The following is a 24,700-nucleotide window of genomic DNA, read 5'->3' as shown; positions in this document are numbered from 1 at the left end:
ACTTCTTGTTCTCTTTATCCTGTGATTATACAAATATGAGTTAACTAATAAACAATAACTAGAAAGTTCACAATATATTCATGCAATTTTACACATCAGTTCTGCTACTGTAACTGCTGAATCATTGCATGTAACAGTCCAACTTGCTGTCCAACATGCCTAGTTAAAACAACTTGTAACCTTTTTGCCCACAATGCATCTATCAATCTTAGTATTATATTAATTCATATCGCATAACAATTTTACTCTTCATCACTATTTATTCATATGAAATGTCTCTTATACAACACTCTAATACATTCTTAAGGGAACTATCTTTGTAACACTTTTTTTTCGCTTTGTATGTCACCACGAATAGGATGTACAAACCACAAACAAATTATAATCCACCCACAGCTATTGCTAGCCAACAAAATCTACAATAAGTTCAAAGCAATAACTAGTACCCCTGTTATATTATTGCCCAACCAATTCCACATCCTATTCACATGATTTTGCAAACACTTGGCGCACTAAGTTTTCCGCACCTGTCCTCCCTAATGTTGGCCACCAAATTACATACCTTATACTACTCAGTACCAATAAACATTCTGTTCCAACAAAATCATTAAAGATCAATTAGCCTATTCATTTACGACATTGTTCAAAAATAACAACTACTCACATCGCTCTACTACCTTGTTAAGTTTTGAAAGTTATCATAAAATTGTTGTTTTGTTACCTGGGTGTTTCCTGCGTTTTCTCTTCTCCAAATGCCCCAACGTTCCACTTTACAAATTTGATTCACTTTTGCCAAGCCCTTCCAGATTTCAAACTGCTACAACTTTGCCCCTCTGTCACTCCTTCGTCACAAATGTATTTTTCCTACTTTTCCCTTTTCCTAGTTTGCTCTAGCCACTTTCTTGTTCTGCCTCCAGCCACTTTCTTATTTTCTCTTTTTGCTTCCATTTTCTGGTGTTCTGGGTGACTGAAATTTGGTAATTAGTATGGAGGGAAAGCAAAAGACCTTCGTGTTTGATGATGCATTTGTGTTTGACGCTTTGTTTGCACAGGATTTTGTCGACTGGAGCTGACGCTTCGTGACGGGATTGTGAGAACCCGAAAATTTTCTTATTTTATCGAATATTACCAGTTTATTTAAATATTTATTTACTCATTTTCTCTGAATTATTCATTGCGATCATTTAAAATCCATTTATATGGAACGATGCCTCTTATATACTTTTAAAGCGTTTTGTTGGAAAAAAAATTCACTTTTCAAAAAAAAATTCGTTCAATTCGGAACAACAAGTACACGTTTTTCGAGACTATACTTGAATCGGGAGTTTATTAATATTGGAGAGTTAAGAATGATCAATGGTAGATTAAGAAAGGTTAATTGAGGAATTAATACTCGACTCAGGTGAGGACTCACAAATTTTCTCATTTTAAATTCCTATTACTAGTTCATTTAATTATTTATTTGGATATTTGCCCCGAATAATATTTTCTAACCTTATTAGACCTAAATACATGGAATTATAGTTTCATTATATTTTTAAAGTGACTTGTTTCAAAAATTAATTTTTGGAAGCTCGTTTAGTGAAAATAGTGAAAACGTGTTTGGAAATTTTAATCGATTGATAGTACAATAAGTTTGAAAAATTGGAGACTTACACAATAGTCCTAAAATAGGTAATTTTATGTTTAAATACTCAAGTGATAGTTATTAGTATTATCGTTATAAGAAATTCTTGGAGGTTTCGCTTTATCGCGCTTAATTTGGAAATATGCGTTTTCACACGCGCGATTTAATTGAGAGACTTTAGACCCTCATTTTGGGACAATTAAGAGTGAATAATATTTATATGAATATAAGTGTATTGGAAGTCTAGTGCACTAGTGAAATAAACTCGAGAGGAATCGAGCACAAAACGCGCGCGTGCGCGCGCGACGGAGGGTTGACTTTTGGACAACTTTGGACCACACACTAAAGCTTCCTTTGGAAGCTTCATTTCAGATCAGAATTCCCTCTCTCCTAGCTCCATTTCCAGCGTGCAACTCCAAGGAAAAGAACCAAGGTTGCTCCTTCAATTTTCTTCTCCATTTCCCTCACCAAACTTGCACCATTTTGCACCAAAATTTAACTACACTTAGCTTATTACTTGAAGATCATCTTAAGCTACAAAAAGGGGGAGCTTTTCACAGTTTTCTTGGCCATGGAGAGGACCGAAAATTCTTTTCTTGCACACCAAGTGAAGTAGGTAACGATCTAACCTTCAAAACTTGGTTTATGGAAGTTCTAGTGCCCTTATATACTCATGCATGTTCATGGGTAGCTTATTTATAGTGGAAAATGGTTGTGTGGGCTCTATGAACTCCCACCTTGGATATATAGACTGATTTGTGGTGTTTTGATGGTAATAATGTTTATTTAGTGCTTAAACTAGTGGATTAATGTTGGGTTGTTGAAAGAAACTCAAGGATGGTGCAATGATCAAAAATGACCATTTTGCCCCTGCTTTGTTCGAGCACTATGGTACGAAATTTTGAGGTTCTAATGGATTTTTTATGTTTTTTACATGTTATATTGAGTGTGTAAAAAGTTTCATTGAAAAATAACTTGATTTGGTCACCCAAATGTTGGAATTTCGGAAGCTTAGAAATCTGGAATTGGTTCCCGTCACTGCCCAGGCAGTCATCTTGTTTTGGCTATAACTCATCGCTTCGATGTCGGAATCGAGTGCCATTTATGGCACTGAAAACTAGACATTCCCAGCTTTCCGTTGGTATAAAATGCATGTCCTGGTTCCACTTGAGCAAGCCAAACCATTCGTTTGAAATTCACTGTCCTGTTTCGTTGCTACCTGGAAGGCAGCACATGAGCTGTAACTTGATGCTCACAAACGAGCTAGTTATGGACGGATTTTGAAAACGATTTCTTCTGAGAAAATATATCCTTATGAGTCTATTTTCCAACGCCACCAACCTTTCTCAATTCCGAGTTGAATTGAGTGATTTGTGATCAAAATTCGAATCTGGTCTTGTGAAGGAATACCATGCATTTGGACAGATTTGAAACTAACAATGATTTGGGACTTGTTATCCGAAGCTTCTTAGTGTAAATCACATATCAAATGTACCTTGGACATATTTTAGACATTACCTACTGGAATGGACCATGTTTGAGATGTTTCTTGACCAAATGTTTGGAAACGGCAAAACGGAAGTTCAAAGGCAGCTTAGCCTTAGAATTTCTTGTGATTTCAACGGTCTCATTAACCGATTTCCGTACATGTTTTTCTATGAAATTTGGCAAAGGAGTGGCCCTTATATGGTAGTATATTCATACCAAATTTGGTGCCGTTCCGAGTCCGTTTCGATACCTAACTAAAGTCCCAAAGTTTGGAACTTAAATCTGGAAAATTGGCTTAAGAGTTTCGGTTTTTCACCAACTTTGAGCTATCGTATCTCGGTGCTCAAAACTCCGATTCTTGATCCACTTGTTTTGTTCTAAACCTTACTTGCAACTCTAATTGAGTTACAAATTTCAGAGGCTGGTTGGCAATGTGTGAATTTTATCGAATTCCCAAAGTTAGCGAAAAACTAACCCCGACACAATCCTAAGTACCCTGAAACAGTGACTTTGAGCCCATTTTTGAATACTTTCCATTTAGAATCATGGAAAAGTGTCTTTTAAGAACTTTTAGTACTTTCAAAGAGGATTCCAACGGTACCAAGTTTTCCAATTTTGGACTTGTAAAGAGTGAGATACGATTTTTCAAAGATTCGTATCAAAACTGAAATTTTCAAAACTTAAGGGAAATGGAGTTTTTCGAATTCTCCTTTTTTCCCTCGATATCACTTGAACGTTTTATACTTGATTTCAAAGACAGAAACTCGATTGCTCTTGTGTTTTGAAACCCCATCTTTGAACCTCGATTTACGAGTGATTGGGGTTCGTTTTCACGAGATTTTCTTGGAATGTGCACTAGTGCGATCTTTTCATTTATTAGGGTTTATGAGTGATAGATCCTTATTAATTGCCCAGGCTTGCACGAGGACCTTCAAGAGGATCCCACAGTGAACGCCTAAAAGCTCCGAGTGACATTTCTTTCTTGTACTTGTATCGGTGAGTGTCAAGTGCATGTTTACTTGAACTCCTATGAACTTGATACATGCTTACCTGTTATCAATACTTTGAGATTTTGAAAATGGAGTTGAGTGTGTACTTTATCACACTCGTTCTCATTTGAAAACAATAACTCATGCTTCAAATGCTGGAATATATCAAATGCTTGAATGACATGAAATACTGTGCTATGGCTGCATACGTCGCTGGAGTGAATCTCCTCGACACACACATGTACATGGGGGACGCCCAAACTCATCGGCCGACCTTGGGACTCGAGCCGGCATGGGCTTGGTCGGGAACCTTGGTGAGCCATGAGAATCACATGATAAGCTTGATCTATTTGAGAGGTCTTGCTTGGCATAACCGTGGAGTATAGCCTTATAAATGTCGTGCGGGCCCGGAGCTGTGTATGGTGGATGGATGAGAAGTTAGTGGTGATCTACGGATTGGAAATATCAAACCGGTTGACGGAGAGTCATCGCGGAGAGATATACGAATGAACTAGCGAAGCTTGTGGAACTTAGCTCCTAAGAGCTACCATATCCTCGAATTGTTTCTGTTTACATTCCGTTGGAATTATCAATTGCTTGTATTTTATTAATTGATCTGTTATTTGGGCTTGTTGCTTGGACTATGTGCGTGCATATGTGTTCTTGGCCTCACGAGCGTTTTGCTCACCCTGTAGATTTGTTTTCCTTAACAGGAATGGGCTTGGAATGAGACTCGAAGGAACTCCCGTTGGATGTACTTTTGTATTAGGGTTTCTAATGTATTTTGGACTGGACCTCTTATTGGTTGTACTTTTGGGAACCTAATGTATGATTTGGATATTTGATGTATTTGGATGTAGTACATTTCAGGTTTTGATGTACTTTTGGAAATCTGAGGCAAGGATTGGATAATTGTTATGTAATGTTAAGTTTAAAGTTTTCCGCACTTTCATACTTTATCTGGTGTTGTTGAATAGTATTACGTTAAGCTTGAATGAAAATTACCTTGAGTCCTGACGAGAGTTGGGCAGGCGTCCCGCGAATAACCTTTAGTTCGCCTTAGGGAGAAGTGGGGGTGTCACAGGGATCCGTTAGCAGCTTCATTTTCTTTTTCCCATTACTAATTGAAATGCCGTCATTTTCCCCCCTTCCCAAAACTGTTCGACGTGGCTGGTTGTAGTCCTTTTGTCTACGATTGTGAGGAGACAGCTTGGGGGTCCATCTAATGACCGTTCCCGCCCCTAATCCCTACTGAAGATAAGAGCATAGTACTAGTTGAACTATTCACAAGAAAATTATTCATTGTTCTCTTTCTTTGGTTAGACTATACATCTGACATAATAGCATAATCAATCTTCTTCCATTTTTTTTTTGTATGTATTGAGCAAACTTAATGTCTCTTGCACCTCTTTTTTTTTAAAAATCACTATCATTTCATGGTATGAAGTGGTTTAAGCCCTTTCTCATATTCTCCCAATTTCTTAATCATCAAAGGAAACAATGGAATGGCACTTGTATAGAACCACCTATCCATAATATGACAAATTTCATCTCTATCTTGTTTCTTGCATTTCTCATTTATGGTTGTTTGTCTTGTGTTCAACCCCCAGGTTCTCCCACAACAAAGTCTTCCATGGAACATTTTTTACACCATTGCGTAACTTCTTCTTCTTCTTCTTTCAAACCATACATAGTACTAACCTGTTGTTTTTTTCTTCGATCCCTTAAAGCTTGCACTTAGTAAGACAAACATTTGTATTCTAACATTTTCAGGAACTCTGCGACATGGTTCAACATTTACATGAATTTTCTTTAACATACATCATAGGCTTCATTGATCTCCACCAATTTTCTACATCACCAACCAAGAATGGAATGGGCACTTGGACCTTAATATCGTTTAGGAAATTAAGTCTTAAACCTAGGCTCTATTTCACCAACCCAATTTAAAGCCACATTGGGTCAAGTCCCACTTCAAAATTTGGAGCATTTGCCTTGTAAAGTTTTTCAAAATAAAAACTTTGCATCCATTTCTGCTTTAGTTGTTGCTGCTGTAATTGTTGTTGATTTTGATGTATCACTTGAGTCATAACTTGCAAAATCGACCCCATATCTACTGGCATACTATTGTAATTAAAGATGGTTTGCATGTTAGTTGTTGTAGTTTTGGCACTAGTAGAAGTTTCTTGTGCTCTATGTGAACCTTGGTTATCTCTTGGGGTGCATTCCTATTTCCATGAACTAAGGCCATCAGTGGGACTTCCATCTCCTCATCCCCAGCCTCATTAGCTCAAGTTTGTGTGTTGATATCAATATTTTATCCTTTCAAGTCATTCTCACGAACTTCATAGCCTACGTTCGACAAGATAAACCATTAGTATTTATAAATCTTTAAGACAATGCTTTCTATTCATAAGCTATGCCTTAAATTATAATAGACAATTCATGCCAATGTTTCAAGTAAATTTCTAAATCTTTGCTCTGAGACCACTAAATGTCACACCCCAGATCTGATGACCATAATTAAAAAATTTTAATTTATAATTTGAAACATGACACCGGCATACCCTCTCGAGAGGATACGAAGCCATCTATTGAACTTATAAACACAAATCAACTATTAGATAAACCTTTAAACGAGCTTACAAAAGTTCCAAATATAGAAATCACTCATACAATCCTTCACATTAAACTCTCGACATATATATATTACTAGGGTTTAAAAATCATACAAGTTACTATTTTGCAAAATTCAACTTTAGAAACATAATCTGATCAAACTAGTTTTCAATTCATCCTACGCCTGATCCTTATCTACAAGAGAGGAAAAATTAAGTGGGGTGAGTAGGGGTGGCAATTGGGTCTGAAACTAGTTGACGGGTCAGGTTGAGACCCGGGTATAACAGAAAACCCGTTGACTCGAACCCGACCCTCCAACCCGAAACGGGTCAGGATACCTGACCTGAATCCAAAAATTTCGAGTTAGTTGGTCAACCCGAATGACCCGAAACTTAATTTTAATTTATTAATTTACAACTATAATTTCTAATAAAATCAATTTCATGCAAGACTAATTACATAATCAAGTAATAAAAATTTAAACAAAATAATCCCAAACCAAATCTAAAATAAATTAAAACACTGTAAAAGTGTTTTATCCCAAACCAAATATAAAATAAATTAAAACATTATAAAAGTAAAAAATAATGTAATACATTATTTGTCCAAATATAATAATTTCAACTTCACATAAGTTAAACAAATTCATTTAGGATTAAGTGATTAATGCCTTTAGAAAAAAAGTATAACTTAGTTTAGTTAGATAAATTTATGTTTATTAAATTATTTTCAATTCATAAACGAGTTAACAGGGTCACCCACAGGTTGACCCGAATTCGACCAGTTTTCTTTTTGGGTTCATTAGGTTTGACCCGATTCTAATTCAAACTCGCGAAATCTCAACCCAAACCTATTAATTTCGTGTTAGATTCATATCGTGTTTTTAGGTCGTGTTGGAAATTGTCACCCCTAGGAATGAGTATCAACCTGCTCACTAGATAACTCAAACATACCTTTATTGGATCGAGCATATTAATATTACATATAATATTTAATAAAATCATTTCACAAAATTCAATCGCAATTAGTACATTACATGCATCATAAATATTCAATGCATAGCTATGCATAAATTCATATTTTATTATCTTCAATTATAATCCATGGAATCTTGTATCTTTCCATTTTACTTTCAACTGAACAATATGCTACTATCACTATTATATCCCGCAACAAGTTCATTAAATACCACTATTGTTTCCCATGATAGAGCCATATACTGGTTAAAACGTAGCTCCAAATAATTACTAAGGTCACTATTCTTTCCTATGACAAGACTATTTATCCACTATTATATCCCATGGAAGGGTCGTACCGGTATTCAAAGTAGTGATTCTAGAGCCTTTTCCTTTCCTTTACTAATTTAATTTCCTCCAATAATATTCAAAATATTGCATAACAATCACTGTTAAACACATAATAAAGTTATTTCTATGCATGTAGTGTGACGACCCCACCTCCCCTTAGGGCGTACCCAAGGGTTTGGTTGACCGCCTGTCCAACTCTCATCAAAACTCACTCATGTAATTGAAATTTACCAAATATTAACCTCAACAATGAGAGTAATAACAATTACAACCTTATATATATATATATATATACAAAATCATGGACATCAAATGCCCATACAATCTTTAAATACAGTCGAGGAGTTAAACTTATAAAATAAAACCAAACAAGCCCGCTAGAGAGCTAAAGAGTGCCTACATGAGCAACTAACAAAACTTAGACAAAGACTATGTGTTCTCCAATTTCACTCTCATGTTCATACCCCTATAAGGAAAACAAATTCATGGAATGGCTAGAAACCCAGTAAGAGTTCAAGAAAACATGCAAGTAAACTAGCAGGCATGATATATTATATAGCAAAGCAGGTAACAAAATAGATCATGCAATAATGTACAGTAAAGATCACATTCCTATCAAAGGATATAGTCTGCTCTCAGCAGCAGGTACCACGGCAATTTGTTCAAAGTCCGTTGACTCTCCATCAACCATAAAATTGTAATGTTTATAGATCACCACTAAACATCAATCTCCGTCCACCAATCATCCTTCTACCGGCCCTGAACACCAATCACCAACACCCTACCAGCCCCAAACACTAATCAAGTACCCAGGGTTCGTCAATTTCGTTGTAGACACCAATTTTTTCTTAATTTAATTGTTAACATTATTTTAATTTGATTTATTATTGTTATTCACTTTTGCTTTCATACTTACTATTTTAAGTGTTTTAAGGTTGCAAATAGTAATTGGTGTTTATTTTTATTTTCGGTTCATTTGAGATTCATCAGTTTCTTTTCTTTTAAAAGCATTTTTACACTAAAATTTAGAAAAAGAAATTTCCACAAAAAAAGGGGTTGTTTCAATCATTTTGGATTCAATTTGAAAATATATAATTTTGTTTGTTTTACTTAAATTAATTTTCGAAAAAAAAGGAGGAAAAGGAAAATTAAAAATACAAAAAGAAAAAATAAAAATAAGGAAAATGCGTGAAATGTGTGGAGGCTTGCATGTGGGGACAAGTGTCCCCTTTTGTTCTTGACAACACATCACCTAAATGGTGAATTGTCTAGACACTTGGGGGTCTTAGAAAAATTGAAAAAAAAAAAAAGAAATAGCAAGATAAAGAAAAACAAAAGGTCTTCAGCTGAGCAAAGAGAGGGAGTAAGAGGTAGCTAGGGTTGAAGAGCTACGGGAAGACTGGAAAAAGGAGAGGAAAGCTACGGGAAGGAACCTGGGAAGGTAAAAGAAATCTGGGCAGCGAGAGAGGAGAGTTGGAGTGAAAGAAAAGAGAGATTCTGGTAAGGGACCAAAGGAAAACTAGAGGAGGATCTGGGAGGAGTAGAGGGGCGGCAGAGAGGTTGAAGGGAGAGAAAACGGCATAAGAAAGAGGAGAAGACGAGAGAATAGGAGAAGAGAAATTGAAGAAAAAATTTCTGCTGAAAGTTGAGCCAGGATTGATGAATCAGCTCTGTTCATCAGTCTATTTCGACAAATCCCAACCTCCTTTGGAGGAGATCCTTCTTGCTGCATCATCTACGATACTTAGGGAAGAAGATTTGTGTTGAAATGTTTTGGAGAAAACAGCTCCAGATCCACCAAAATCAGGCCCGAACCTACGAAGTCATCAGCCGTGGTGGAATTTTGCAGCGCAAGAGTCGAGTGTTTCCGGCAAAAGGTCCTTGCCAAGACCTGCTCCTCCAATCATCTCATGCTTTGTTTTGCCTTTTAAAGGGCTAAAGGTAATCTTTCCTCGTCCTTTTCCTGTGCACACATCATTGGCTTTTCCATTTAAATGTTGAAAATTTGTTGCCGAGCTTGTTGCGGGTTTTTCTTCATTCGTATTCTCTCTTGTTCATGAATCTGGGTGAATGTTCTATGCCGCAAAACTGGTGTTTTTATTTCTTTTATGTGTTGTCGGCTTTTGGTGCAAAAATGGGAGAACAATGCATGTGAAATTTGACTAGTTTCAGGATCCGTTTGTTGCGCATGTTTGTAATCTTTCGTTGCTTTATTTCCTTTCCTCTTGTTCCTTGGTTTGTTCAAGAAGCTGCTGTCTTCAATTTGAAGTAGTGAAGCTTTGTTAATACTCTTGGATGATTTCGCTAGGAGTTTTGAATGGATTCTGACTTGATTGCTTCACCTCTTCATGGTGTGATATGCATGCTTGTTGGCTGGTTTCATGTGATTGAAAAGAAAACCAGAATACGGCAGAAATTCCTTCAATTTTTTTTGGGTTATGGGCTTCAGATTTTGCCATGTTTGCATGTGGTTAGATGCTGTTCAGTTAAGCTATCAGGCTACGCAATCTTGTTCTGACAGAAACTTTGATGTTTATGAGCTGCGTTTGTATTCTGGTAAAATGAAAAGAAATCGCTCTAAGAAACCCAGAAACCAGCTGAAGAAAAAAGAGCTTCGTAGCTTGCATGGAAATTTTCAGAAAAATGTCACTTCAACCCCACAAATCTCCCTTTATGCTACCATGGCCCAATCAATTGGAAGATTTGATCAATTTTATCCCATTTAACATATTATTTTTTCTTGGTATGCCTTCATGTGATTAGTGTACAGAACACGCATAATGTTTTGAGATGAAATTTAAGGTTTTACAATTTTTGAGGAATTTATGATGTTGATTTGGATTTTCTAATCAAATTTTGGATATTCCATTCTAAATTCTTAAAATTTTCTATTTGGGGGCGTGTTTGCTTTAATTCCTCATACATGAATGGTTTATTTCGTGTTTAATTTTCATTTAGTGTTTTAATTCGTTAATTAAAGTGATGCCTTGACTCTTTTTATTATTTTGGAGAGTAAATAAGTAAATTCACGTCATTAGGGCCCCATCTCAAGAGAGGTACACTCTATCCCTTATTTTCCCTTTATTTGACCCTATGTGCACTTATGTGACTTTATGTGCTTAATTGTATGTTTTTTGAATGTTTTATTTCATTTATTTAGTTGCTTTATTTGTTTAAATTTTGAGTATTTATTTTATGCTTGATTTTGATTATTTAAAAGGCATTTAAATGCCAAGTTGTAATAGTTAGGTTTAGTTCATTTATTTTATTTTTCCCCCTTAGATTGTGTAGGCCTCCCCCTCAAATGTAATAGTTAGGGTTTATTTGCTTTATTTTTGTCTATGTGATTTGCATGCTTACATGCTATGTGTTACCGCTTTCTTAGGACCTTGCATTTAGATATTATGATTATGTGTTATGTGTTTATGTGATATTATGTGTTTACATGCCTTTATTTAGTTTTATATGATTAATTTAGTTTAATTTGATTTAATTTGATTTGTAATGTGATATCACACGAGTCCAACGCTAGTTGTGATCCGTTTCTCGATACCACACTATTCCAACGCTAGTCGTGGTTCTCTTTTTCGATTCCCCACTAGTCCAACGCTAATGGAGAATTCCTAGATGTGGGCTAGTCCAATGCTAGACCCAATAGGGCTGTTCCTCGTTAGTACATACTCGCATGCCTTCACTACATCTCATTCATTTTTCCTTTTAGCATTTTACATTTTTTCATGAGCCTCTACCCCTTTTCCCGCATTCGAAACACGATATTTAGGACTTTGCATTTCATGCTAGTATTAGGGTCATCTGCTTGATTAGGTTAGGGAGTCATTCTTTTGGTAAGGGAATCGGACGAGTGTGGCTACACATAGCCTTAGCACGCTCGTTTTCTTTCCAACCAAGAGGCAAATCAAATGTCACGATTTAGGGCCTCCCCATACCCGTTTTGCTTGCATTCCTCTAGGGTTCATGCATTTCTAAGGCACATTATCATTTGCACACGATCACTTAACCCACTATCACTTTGCACTCTTACTTTACATATTATCACTTTGCACACTACCACTTTACACATTCTCACTCTTCACACTATCCCTTTACACTCTCTCACACCTGCACATTTACACTCTCCCTCATTTGTACACGTGCGCTGTTACATACTCATTTGTACCCTTGCACTTTACACACCCATTTGCATACTTGCATTTGGCACATTTGCACTTAACACTCGTTTTTACACTCAAATACATTTTCGCACACTTTTTTTTCTCATCATTACCCAAGCATTCATTTGCATTTATTCGTGACCTCTTTGAGGATTCACCATTGGCTATCACAATTCATGTGATTAGGACCAATCGAGCCTCAAAAGAGACATTTTTGTCCCTTTCGAACCACCCATTAAATTTGAGTTTGCATTCATGTTAGACACATCCAAATGCAATACATCTTTTGGGTAAAAATTAGGAAAATTGTCACTAAATCACGCAACTAGCTTAAGTTAGGGTAAAAGGGTGCCTTAGACTTCGTCTTTGCCTTCCCTTTCATCAACCGTGACCCCCGAACTCGTCTCTTGGATTTTCGTAGACTAGGAGTCATCTAAAAAGGTTTTTACTTCATTTCTTCAAAAACTACTTTTTGGGTGACTTGGTACACCCCAACTCAATACCAAGTGGCGACTCCTACTTTCCTGTTCAAAACCTTTTTAGAGTATCTTTTTGGCCAAACCGTTGCACTTAAAAGTCCAATGGCCTTTTTCTTTATTTCCCACATTCACACACTTCACATATTTCATGAACATTATACATTATGACTTTAAACAACTATTTTTTCCATTTTTTATTTTCAAAAATGGGCCGCGACGTTCGTCAACTAAACCCTTGCCTGCTCAATTCAATCAACTAGCCCTGGGTTGGGCTTATAGCTCCAAGTAGTTAAGTATTCAAGATATGAGCCTCAAGTATTCAAGTATTCATAAGCTAGTTTAAAGCCCCAAGTATTCAAGTATTTACGAGTGGAGTTGTTAGCTGTCATCCAACGCTCACGCAGGTAATAATTGGAGTCGTTAGCTATCACCTAATGCTCTGTATCAAGCATATCACAAGTTCAAGTCACGAGTAAATAGATTAGGAATTTCGTCCTTTACCCAAGGTTACCCAACTTAACGGACCGCTCTAAGGTTGATCTTCAAGCAAGAGGTCCAACGAGGGCTTAGTTCAGCTGTTACCGACCTACATTCACGCATACGCATGAGTAACCTAATTTTTCACTTAACCGACGTCTCGGATAAGGGTATAAGGGCCTAGTTCAATCGCTACAAAAAGATATACAATCGGTCTACAATCATACACATGTACATGCAAGTCCGCACGCAAGATCAAGTATTTCAAGTCAAGATACAGGTCACTTATAAATCAAATTACTTATACATGCATGAACAAGATATCAAAAGTTTAGTCGAGATTGATTAAGTGCGTGTAGACACCAAATTTTTGTCAAATTTTAATGTTTTCTTGAATTTTTTCTATTTAATGAGTTGTTTATTTTCTTGCATTTTAATCTGTATTTTCTCATTTTTGCAGGTTTGTTTTGGAAAAGAAAAACAAAGACAAAAAAACAAAGACAAAAAAAAAAGACAAAAACAAGAAAAGAAGAAAAATAGAAGATAAAATCCTCCTCCAATTATTTCTCTCTTCACCAAATACACTATTCATCCATTTTTGCACTCAATGTCCATGCATCTTTCTTTTCATTTGGTGGAAAACTCATTATTTTTTGATTAACCAAACACTCCACCTTTTTGGGGCTCAAAATAGATCTCTCGGCCTTTTTGGTTTGCTTCCAAGGGGACAAGAAAAAAAAAACTCCACTTTGGCTAAAAAATACACTCTCTCCGCTCTCTCTTGCGGCTGGGGAACTCAACAGACAAGCCAAAAAGAAAGAGACTCCACTCTTGCTCTCCACTTGGTTTTACTCTTGGCTCCCAACAGACAAAACACAAAAAAAAAGAGAAGAAGCAAGGCATTCTTCATCCTAAAAAACTCTCTCGGCTCTCTCTTTGTTCCAGCTTTTCTTTTTTTAATTAACTAGATTGAATGTATGTGTGGTCACCTTTTTTATTGCTTATTTTTGCTGGTTTTTGTTGGTGTTGTATGGATGAAAATTTGGGAAATAGCTTGAGCTAGATTAGGGAAAAGGGAGATAGATTTTGTATATGCATGTTAGGTGTTTGAAAAAATGCCTAAATCAAAAACCGAATTAAAGTACCCATTATCGTGCATTTTGTTTGTTAAAATAGATGATTATGGTTAGTGCAAGGCCTGAAAACGTGAGGTTGCTCAAGCATTTTGGGAGTTTGAACTTTAGAAGCATGTGAATAATTTTTCTTCATTTTGGACTGTTTTATTTTAATTTTGTCACGTTTGTTGTTGCTTTTATTGATTTCAGTTCATAGTTAGGTTGTAAAAATCACAAGGAGCATTGTAGTATATTTTTTATAATTTTTAGTGAAAGATATGGTGATTTGGAAAAATAACCATTGGTCTGTCTTTTGCTTTTTTGGCCACTTTCGGGTCATTTTTTGTAAAAAGTAACTTCAAAAATGGATTCTACGCGAAAAATCGAGTGAGAAGATGTATTTTGGAGAAATTTGGTAACCGGAGAAGTTGCCGGCGACCGTCGGCGCCGGCGGCCATAGCCGCGCAGGCAGAAGGGAGCTTCAGCTCCTCGGTAGAGAAGAAGGGGAGGAAGAAGAAAACAAAAGAAAGAAAAAAAAAGAAGAAAAAAGAATGGGCTAATGTTTTTTGTTCTGGTGGGTTTGAGTTTATTTTTTTGGTTGGATTTTGGTTTATTTCTTTTGGGTTTCGGTTGGGTTAGGAGGTCAGAGCCCATGTATTTTTTTTTTTGGTTGGGTTTGAGTGATAAGAAGACGGACTGGCCTGTTCGCTTCTCAGGATTTTTTGACTGGGCTTAGGTAATGTTCGGCCCAAAGAAATAAAACAATGGCCCAGTGGTCCGGTTTGTTAAGGAACAAGAAAATATTTTTGCATATCAGTCCCTGTACTTTCAGGTATTTTCATTATAGCCCAGAACATTTTAAATTTCTTTCACCTAGGTCCTTAAATTAATTTCATTTTGGTCCTTGAACTTTGTCTTTTATTTAATTTTGGCCCCTAAATTTTGGAGAAATTATATTTTTGCCTCTAAAAGTTTTCAATTTTTGCAATTCAGTCCCTAATGAATTTTGATTCCTCTTATTATAATTGTTTCTTTTCTTTAATAGCTAATCATGTTACTTTTGAGTATATTTAACTTGTAATTTTTAGATGTTCTTAAATTTCTGTTCCTTTGACATGTTAAGGTGAATTTAGTACTTTTATTATTATTATTATTATTATTATTATTTTCAATTAAATTGGTGTCATGATTCTTTTGTTCATTTTGAGTATAAATAGGGTAATTCGACTCCATATAGTCGCCACTTCAAAAGGGAGGTACCCCTAATATTATTTCAATGTCAATTATGTGCTCTTATGTGCTCCTATGTGTTTATATGTTTTTATATGCTTTATTTATTTGATTTAAATGTTCATCCAAATTTTCTTATGTTTTTTAGTTAATTTTATAATTATTTGAGAGGCATTTAAATACCTCAAAAATGTAATAGATAGGATAATTAGATTTGTTTTATTATATTATTCCCTTTTAGAATTGTAGTTAGGCTTTCCCCGATGTAATAGGTAGGTTGTGTGTTTATTTGACTTATGTGTTATATGTCTTACCCGCTTTCCTTAGGATTTTTGCATCTAAATATTATGCCTACGTGTTATATGCTATGTGCTTTTATGTGTTTATTTGTTTTAATTCATACCTTATTTGTTTTACTATGTATTATTAATGCATGACGTCACCACACTAGTCCAACGCTAATTGTGGTTTCTCTCTCCGTTTATTTGTTAGTCCAACGCTAGCAAGCATTTTTAGAAATGGGTTAGTCCAAAGCTAGACCTTTAGATCCTTCGTCCATTAGATTCATTTTTGTGTGATATTCATCACATTTCCATGCATATTTATTTTTTTAGGATTCTTTCATTTGCATGATATTTTATATATAATACCCTCTACCTCCTACCCTCTATATGTGTTAATCATGTCATTTAGAATTGCATCTCATTTAAGTTAGTTCATTTGCTTGTCTATGTTAGGAGAATTATTCTTCAAAAATGGGAAATGGGTGATTATAACTTTTTAGTTTAAATACCCCATCGATCCCTGTATAAGAAAATTATGTCACAAGCTTTTTTTTGTTGTTTCCCGTACCCATTATAATGCATCCCTATTCTTTGATCACTTATATCTATGTATATAATTTAATTTTCTTTTCTTTTCATTAAATTTCATCATTCATATATTCGTGACACCCTTCAAGGGATTATTTTGGCCTTCGTAATTAATACGCTTGGTTTCAATTAAACCCTTTAATGGATATTTTGCCCCTCTCGATATTTGTATTTGCATCCATGTAGAAAACATCCAAATGTGATAAAATTAAGGGTTAGATTAGAAAAATTTTGACTAAACCTAGCAACTAGCTTAGACTAGGTTGAAAGGATGCCTTAGGTTTGAATTAATCGAATCTTTACCTTCCCTTTCTTTAAACGCGACTCCCGAACTCGTTTTCTCTTGTTGTCAAAGACCTGGAGTTGTCAAAAGGGTTTTTTTATTTTATTTTACTTTATTTTCGTTAAAAAATATTTTTTGGGTGACTTGGTACACCAAAATTCCATACCAAGTGGTGACTCCTATTTTTTCTTAAAAACCCTTTTAGACTAAATTGCAGACCCAAATTGTCGCATTCTTGAAAGTCCCATTCTAGGTCATTTTCACTTATTTTTAAATAAAATTACATTTTTTGTAAACACCTTTTCTTTTCCAATTGCGAAAAAATGGGGCGCGACAACTTGGCGACTCCACTGGGGACTCTAGAGAGTCCAAGCACTTGGTTTAGTTGTCTTTTCTCTTTCTAACCCTTTTATTTATCATATTTGGATGTTTTAGGTTGCATTTTTCTTTTTTAGGATGTTTTGCATTTCACACTCGTATTCGTTCATCGTTCCTTGTGTATGTGATGAATGGTTTATTTATTTACTTTTATTTATTTACTTATTTGTATCGCGCTTTGCATTTGGGGTGGAAAATTTTACCTTAGAGCCTTCACGTGCATTTAATGTTAATCCCTCCCCTCAAAGGAGCACTTCATATGTGCATACGCTATTTATTTACAACCCTACATCTTATTTTCTTTTTAGTGGTTGTCACACCACTCCTCCCTGTTAGGATTAGGATCGATTCACTTGGACATGTGGTCGTGGCACAACGTGCACGTAGCAATGTCTGGTGAATCACTCGAGCCACCGACCGAAGGTTTTGGGATTGATGACCCTTCACCTCCTGGTCTGAAGGCTTGGGAGCCTGAACTTTATCGAGTCTAGATGCATTAGTGAGCTCAACCTCATGCATCCATTTAGAAATCACCTAAGGTAGAGCCTTCATCTACCCTATTAAGAACACTAGACACGAGGGGAGGAATTCTATCCCGTTTTCTTTTCTTTATCTTATATTTCTGTATTATTTTGTTGCCCCAACATGTTATATGTTATTTGTTGAACTAACCTCTCCTTGTTTTCTCTCTTTCTGCATATACAAATCTTAGAAATAAGAGTCCTGACGTGGTACTCGTTAAGGACAGACTGCCTTTTATAAATAACACGTCTACATTTCAATCCATCACATGTATACATATACGCATGCCATTTTAGGTTTACCCCGGCATCTAAATGGGGTACCTTTAGATCATGTTTCAATTATCGTACTGCATATTTATTCGTTTAATAAATTGGCATCATGCATTAATTCTAGAGGGAATGCCATTTAGGGAATTCCGTGTTAGGAATAAACCACCTTGTGTTCGGATATGTAATCCAATGAGACTTGCACGTCTATATTTCTTGTACCATCCAAAGGGGTAGTGCACAAGGTAAGGTATGATCTGGTCCCTTTCACAATGACGACATTGAGAATGATGAAACAGTTTTTGCGCATTAGAATATGAGTCTTTAATAATCATTTTTTGGCCATTAAATTGATGAAATTTACAAATGATTCCTCATTGTTGAGATGATAAATATGTAGAGGCCAAATCTTGATTTTAGAAAACTCATAGACTAATGCAAAATTTTGAAACTACAAATGGGTAGACAATTTCATCAATTTTCAAATAAACCATCATTTCCATCCATCCCATTTTTAAATCTAGGATGATTGAGTCGATTTTGTTTTGGAATAGACCATCCACTCCATACAATTTTGTTTATTTTTAATTTCATCTAATTTCAATTTTTTGAATAAATCATCAATTTCATTCAATCCATTTGATCAATTTATTCATCAATTTCATCCATTCTATTTTATCAATCCAGTCATTTTTGAATAAATTATTAGCTTTTTTTCATCTATTTGAACAATTCATTCATTTTCGAATAAATCATTAACTCAATTCATTCATTCATTTTTAGGACAATACAATCAATTTTCAAATAAACCATCAATTTCATCCAATTCATTTGACCAGTTTTATTCATTTTAAGACAATTTGGTCAATTTTTGAACTAATCATCAATTCCATCCAATTCATTTGATCAGTTATTTTCTTTTAAGGTTTCTATCCAAACTTCATAAACTAGTCGAGACATTTCAATTTTTTCAAAAATAAGTTTTTCACACTAAATTGATTTTTAACATCACTTTATGTGTTAATCAAAACAATCAATCCATTCGCACTTTGTCCTCATTTTGTTAGTTATCTATCATTTTCGAAAAAAAAATCCAATTAGTCCAATTTTTTTTCAAATGCGCTTCAATTGAATCTCAATAAGTCGATCAGATCCATCAGGTATTGTATGGTGCCCACTCCAGAGGGTTGTATTTTTCATACTAGGCCAACCCTTGGCATAAAAGGGCTCCCCTATAGGACATGCATACCGATTTTACAGTTTTGCTTACTAACTCTGGATATTTTGTTTTTATTTTTTTCCCCTCCCTTGCATTTATAAAAGTTGTTTCAACAAGGTAAAAATATTTTTCCTATATCTGATAATATTTTTGATCTGATAAATTTTGAAAATTACAAATGTTACTTGATTTTGGACAGATCCTACAATGTAAAAAAAATTAAAAAAATGAATGAAAAATTCATTTGAAAATGCCAGTGTAAAGCATCTCAAAAATCTCTTGATTCATTGTTTTTAATAAATTTTGTCTCAAAAGATAAAAAGAGAAAGTGTGTATATTTTTGAATTTGAAAGTGTATTCTTTAGAGATTTTTATTTTATGTATTATATTTGATTAAAAAAAAATTCAAACATTTGAATAATAAATTTTTTATTCAGATAATTATTGTTTTGTATATATTCATTCTTTATTTGCTCATTGGGAGATTTCATGATGAATTCTAAGAAAGAAGACTAAATTGAAATTTTTCGACCCCTTGTTTGAAAATTCAGGAGTGTATGCCCAATTTCCAAAATTCTTTGCATACACTAGATTTGTGGTCTAAACTACTCAATGAGAGTAGTTGAAAATAAAGAGGGGTCACTCAAATTTGATAGTTTGTCATAAAAGATCAACCCCGACACTTTTCTCTCTCACTTTTACGATTTGTCCACTTCTATCAAACCTCCAAAGTCAGTCGCATTGGTTGACTAGTTTCAAAGTGAGACAATTTTTTACCGTGAAAATGTCCTGGGTGTCTAATCAGATTCAATCCACATCTGAGTGAAAGCAAAAATATACATTACTTCTTATTTGTTTTGAAAATTTGGAATGATACTTTAGGCTTTCGTTTCTCTATCTATACAGATTCTATCATTTGTTTTTCCATTTGAGACTTTAAAAAAAAATAGAATTTCATTTCAAATAAAAGCCTCAATGATCATGACACTTTATAAAAAAATTTTGAAATGTCAAAAGGGAATGGATTCTCAATTCATTACTTTGGTTGTCATGAGAAATAAGAATGATGCTTTGGCCATCATTTCTATTATCTAAACACTGTTTATCCCTTGCATCCTCATTTGAGCCTAAATTGGTGGTTCGTTTCAAAAGCACTTATGATCGCACCCCCACACTGAGGAAGGAGATTTTTAAAAAAAAAAAAGAAAAAGAAAAAAAGAAGAAGAAAGGAGACAATACTACAAGTTGGGGGAATTTGACTCTACCATTGATATTTGGTCTTCAATATTGGAAAGAAAGAGGGGCCATCTACACTCCAAAATTAGGGAGTTTTCAATTCTATCATTGACATTGGGATATCAATATTGGTAAAACAAAAACAAAAAAAGAAAGAAAAAGAGAAAAATGAAAAATGTGAAAAAAATGAAAAAATAATAAAATGAAAAGAAAAATCAAAGATATCCAAAACTGAATTCCCTCTAGTAATTGATAAAAAAAAAAGGAAGGATTGATAAGAAAAAGGGAGTCAAAATGGGATTCCGGGTTTTGAGTCCAAAACTGGAGCAATTTTGGGAAGGAATGCGATCTTAAGTGCATTGTCCTTGAAAATTTTATTTCTTTTAGCTATCGTTGTCAAGCCACATTACAAGTTCATAAAGTCCATTGCTGACTTATCTTTCATGACAATTTGAAGTAAAGATCATGTCTATAAGAAATCTACCAATCGCTCATGATTATAAGGTCATAACCTGTTTTCATATATTTAGCTATCGTTTCTACCGATATATTATAAGCCTATAGAGTTTATATGTTGACTGAGTTTTCTCAAGAAATAAGAGTGATAAACTATTTGCTTTCACTAAGATGTGATATTGAATGTGTTAGATACAAACAAGACAGATCCTGATATACCATCTCCCTGAGCCACCTCAAAATCATGAATAAGACCCATTTGATTGGTCCTAAAAGATGAGCCAAAAAGAAGAGGACCATTTTTCCCTCAACATCGATCCCAAAATGATGAAGAGATTGTTTACAATTTGGTCTTATTTTGAGAGATTTATCATGTAATCTTCCATATGATTTTGGATATGATATTTAAATTCTTCATTTGAAAAATGTAGTTTCTATTCACATTGTATGTGATTATTTTGCAACTAAAATAAGCCCAAACTGGGGCAAAGGAAAAAAATTTTGTAATATATTTATGAGATTTCACCAAATAAATTCAAATTGAGGCAAAATTTTATAATACATTTGTAGGGTATGTCCAAGGTCAAGTATATCTTTTTCAAATCTTGATAAGTCAATACTTTTCATAAATCTTAATTGTTATATCATGGCTCAAAAAAAAAAAAGAAAGAAAGAAAAGAAAGAAAAAACACAAGAAAAGAAAAAGAATTCTGAAAAATTCAACTGTTTTGAAAAATTTCCCCTTGTGCAGGTGTTTATGTTTAAAATCGAGGAAAAGACGCAACTCAAAACTTGCAAATTTGGAGATCAATCATGAATAAAAAAGGGGCAATAATGCTACATTGCAAAGTGGAGGATCGGCTATTTACTCAAAAGGAGTACATATTTCGGTAGCCAACCTGAAAAAAAAAAAAGAGAAAAGAAAAAAGGGGGAATAAAAAAAGAGAAAAGAAAAAAGAAAAAGAAGAAGAAAAAGAGAAAACAGGGGGAATAGAATAAAAAAGGGGAATGAAAAAAGGGGAATAAAAAAAAGAGAAAATAAAAATAAAAATAAAAAGAGAAAAGAAAAAGGGGAGTAAAAAAAAAGGAGAAAAAGAAAAAGGAAAAAAAAAAGAGAAGAGAAAAGAAAAAGGGAAAAAAAAGGAAAAAGACAAGAGTTTTTCATTTAATTTTGCAAATTTTGCAATTGAACTCTGGGAGCATTTCACTTGGAGATTACATTTTTAAATTGGGGCAACCCCTTACCCTCTTATGCTTCGAAATGGAAGTGATAATACCTGCCAAATTGAGATCCCGTCCTTACACATTTTGACAAAGGCTCAGGTAGAAAAAAATTAAATAGATCAAGGAGCACAATGAGCTAATGTCCCCAATGGATAAAAAAAAATAAAAATTGAATGTTACCTGCCATGGGCAATACTATCAACAAAGGATGGTTCGTTGGCTATGGCAAGAAAGACAAATCTCGCTTATTTGAAGTGAGGGATAAAGTTTTGAAATAAATTCTTCCGATTCAAGAGGAGGTTAAAGGAAAGTTTGCTCCAACTTGGCAAGGGCCATTTGTTGTTCAAAGAGTGCTATCCGGAGGAACGCCCACTCTCACAGAACTGGATGGACAGGTTTTTCCTCTACCAATCAATTCAGACATGTGTAATAAATTCTTTATCTGATTATGTGATTTTTCTTCTTGAAATACCATCTATGGCGGATCAAAGGTGGGCCTTCATCTTTTCTCTTTGAACATCTTACTCCTAGTTTTCCCATTGAACCTCTTAATCCTTCATTTGATAGCCTTCCTAAAGATTGCAAACCTCACATTGGGGTAAATTTTTATCTCCTATTTGTCCAAAAAAAAAAGAAAAAGAAAAAGAAAAAAAAGGATTCAAAAGCCAAACTGGGGCAATTTTTTTTAGTATTAATACCCTCATACTGGAGCAAATATTGATAGAACGTGATCTTAGGGTTTTGAAACCTTTTTGAAGATTTTGCTTTCAACCTTTAATATTTCTCCACCCCATCTGAGCCCATCATAAAAATCATGAAAGTCCCGACCTCCGCCTTAGTGGTATTTCTATAAAAATCACTTAATCAAATAGCAAATGATCTCAATACACCTTCGCCAATTTTGCATGGGAAGGATTGTCGCACTGGTGCCATCATTTCTTAAAACACATGTTTTGGTTGATAAGGGCTATCGACAAGATTTGTTCATTAGGTGAAAATCCAAAAGGGCACCTTATAAAAAAGAGAGAGAGAAAGAAAAAAAAAAAAAAAAGAAAAACAAACAAAAAGAAAAAAGGAGAGAGAGAGAGAGAAAAAAAAACAAAATAAAAAAAAAGAGAAGAAAAAAGAAGGGGAGAAGAAAAAGAAAAGAAAAAAAAGGTTGTAGCCTCAATGAAAACCCGAAAGGTTAAGGTCATCAAGATGAACGATATCAAAAGGGGTCAAATGTGACCTCTTTCTTTTTCAAGGGCCATTCATTCAAATCTGGTCATTAGAAAAAGTTGATTTGTGATACAAAGTGGAGTATGGCTGACTGATGCTAGGAAATTGAGAAGATTCAACACAAGTTACAGCACAACTCTTGGGGAGCAGTTTTGACATCTAAATATCATGCTTGCATGGTTCTCAAGGCCAAAGGGATCACAAGAGATCATATGGTGGTGGTGTTATGCGATCACTCTTTCTACCTCTTCGAAAAAACATAAAAAATGTGACCTTTGTTAAATATGATTTACACTGGGACAAATATCAAAAGGAGTGAGCTCCAATTTTGGCAATGCATTCCAAATCATCTTTAAAAAAAAAAAAAGAAAAAAAAGAAAAAAAAAAGAAGTTTTCAAGAGTCAAGAGGATAATGACATATGTATGTGCCTCTCAAATCCTTTGAAAGGAGACTGGTATTTTTCAAAATTTAAATTTGTCACTTTTGATTTCTTCAAAAAAAAAAAAAGGGCTTTTAAGAGTCGAGAGGATAGTGGCCTATTTATGTGCCTCTCAAATCCCTTGAAGGGAGAGTCGTCATTGGTATTTTTCAAATTTTAAAGTTTGTCACTTTTGACTTTTTTCAAAAAAAAAAAGAAAAATGAGTTTTTCTTTCATTTCTTCTTCTTCTAAAGTTAAAAAAAAAAAAGGTTCACCAAGTTTCGAGCATATTTTTATTCTTTTAACAGAGGTCTGGGTTTGGATTCAGTCCCATTGAACAATTTTAAAATTTAAATTCCTGTTGGTGAGTCTCAGCGTCCACCGCGCACCCTTCTATCTCCCTTCTGACAAATTTAAATTTTTGTTGGTGAGTCTCAGCGTCCACCGCGCACCCTTCCATCTCCCCTTCTTGACAATTTAATTTCCTGTTAGTGAGTTTCAACGTCCACTGCGCACCCTTCTATCTCCCTTCTTGACAGATCAAAAGATCAAATTGAATTTATTGTTGGTGAGTCTCAGCGTCCACTGCGCACCCTTCTATCTCCTTTCTTGACAATTTAATTTCCTGTTGGTGAGTCTCAACGTCCACCGCGCACCCTTCTACCTCCACTCTTGACAGATTAAAAGATTAAATTTAAATTCCTGTTGGTGAGTTTCAACGTCCACCGCACACCCTTCTACCCCCATTCTTGACAGATCAAAAGATCAAATTTAATTTGCTGTTGGAGCGAAATTGCATCCCTCTGCGCATATTTTTCTTGACAATTTAAATTCCTGTTTGTGAGTCTCAGCGTCCACCGTGCACCCTTCTTTCTCCCGTTCTTGACAAATCAAAAAATCAAATTTAATTTTCTGTTGGTGAATTTTAGCGTCCACCGCGCACCCTTCTATCTCCCTTCTTGACAGATCAGAAGATCAAATTTAAATTCCTGTTAGTGAGTCTCAGCGTCCACCACGCACCCTTCTACCTCCCCTTCTTGAAAATTTAATTTCTTGTTAGTGAGTCTCAGCATCCGCCGCGCACCCTTCTACCTCCC

The sequence above is a fragment of the Coffea arabica genome, chromosome 1e (assembly GCF_036785885.1).
Source record: "Coffea arabica cultivar ET-39 chromosome 1e, Coffea Arabica ET-39 HiFi, whole genome shotgun sequence".
Taxonomy (NCBI): Eukaryota; Viridiplantae; Streptophyta; class Magnoliopsida; order Gentianales; family Rubiaceae; genus Coffea; species Coffea arabica.
Note: the sequence above shows the minus strand (reverse complement) of the source record.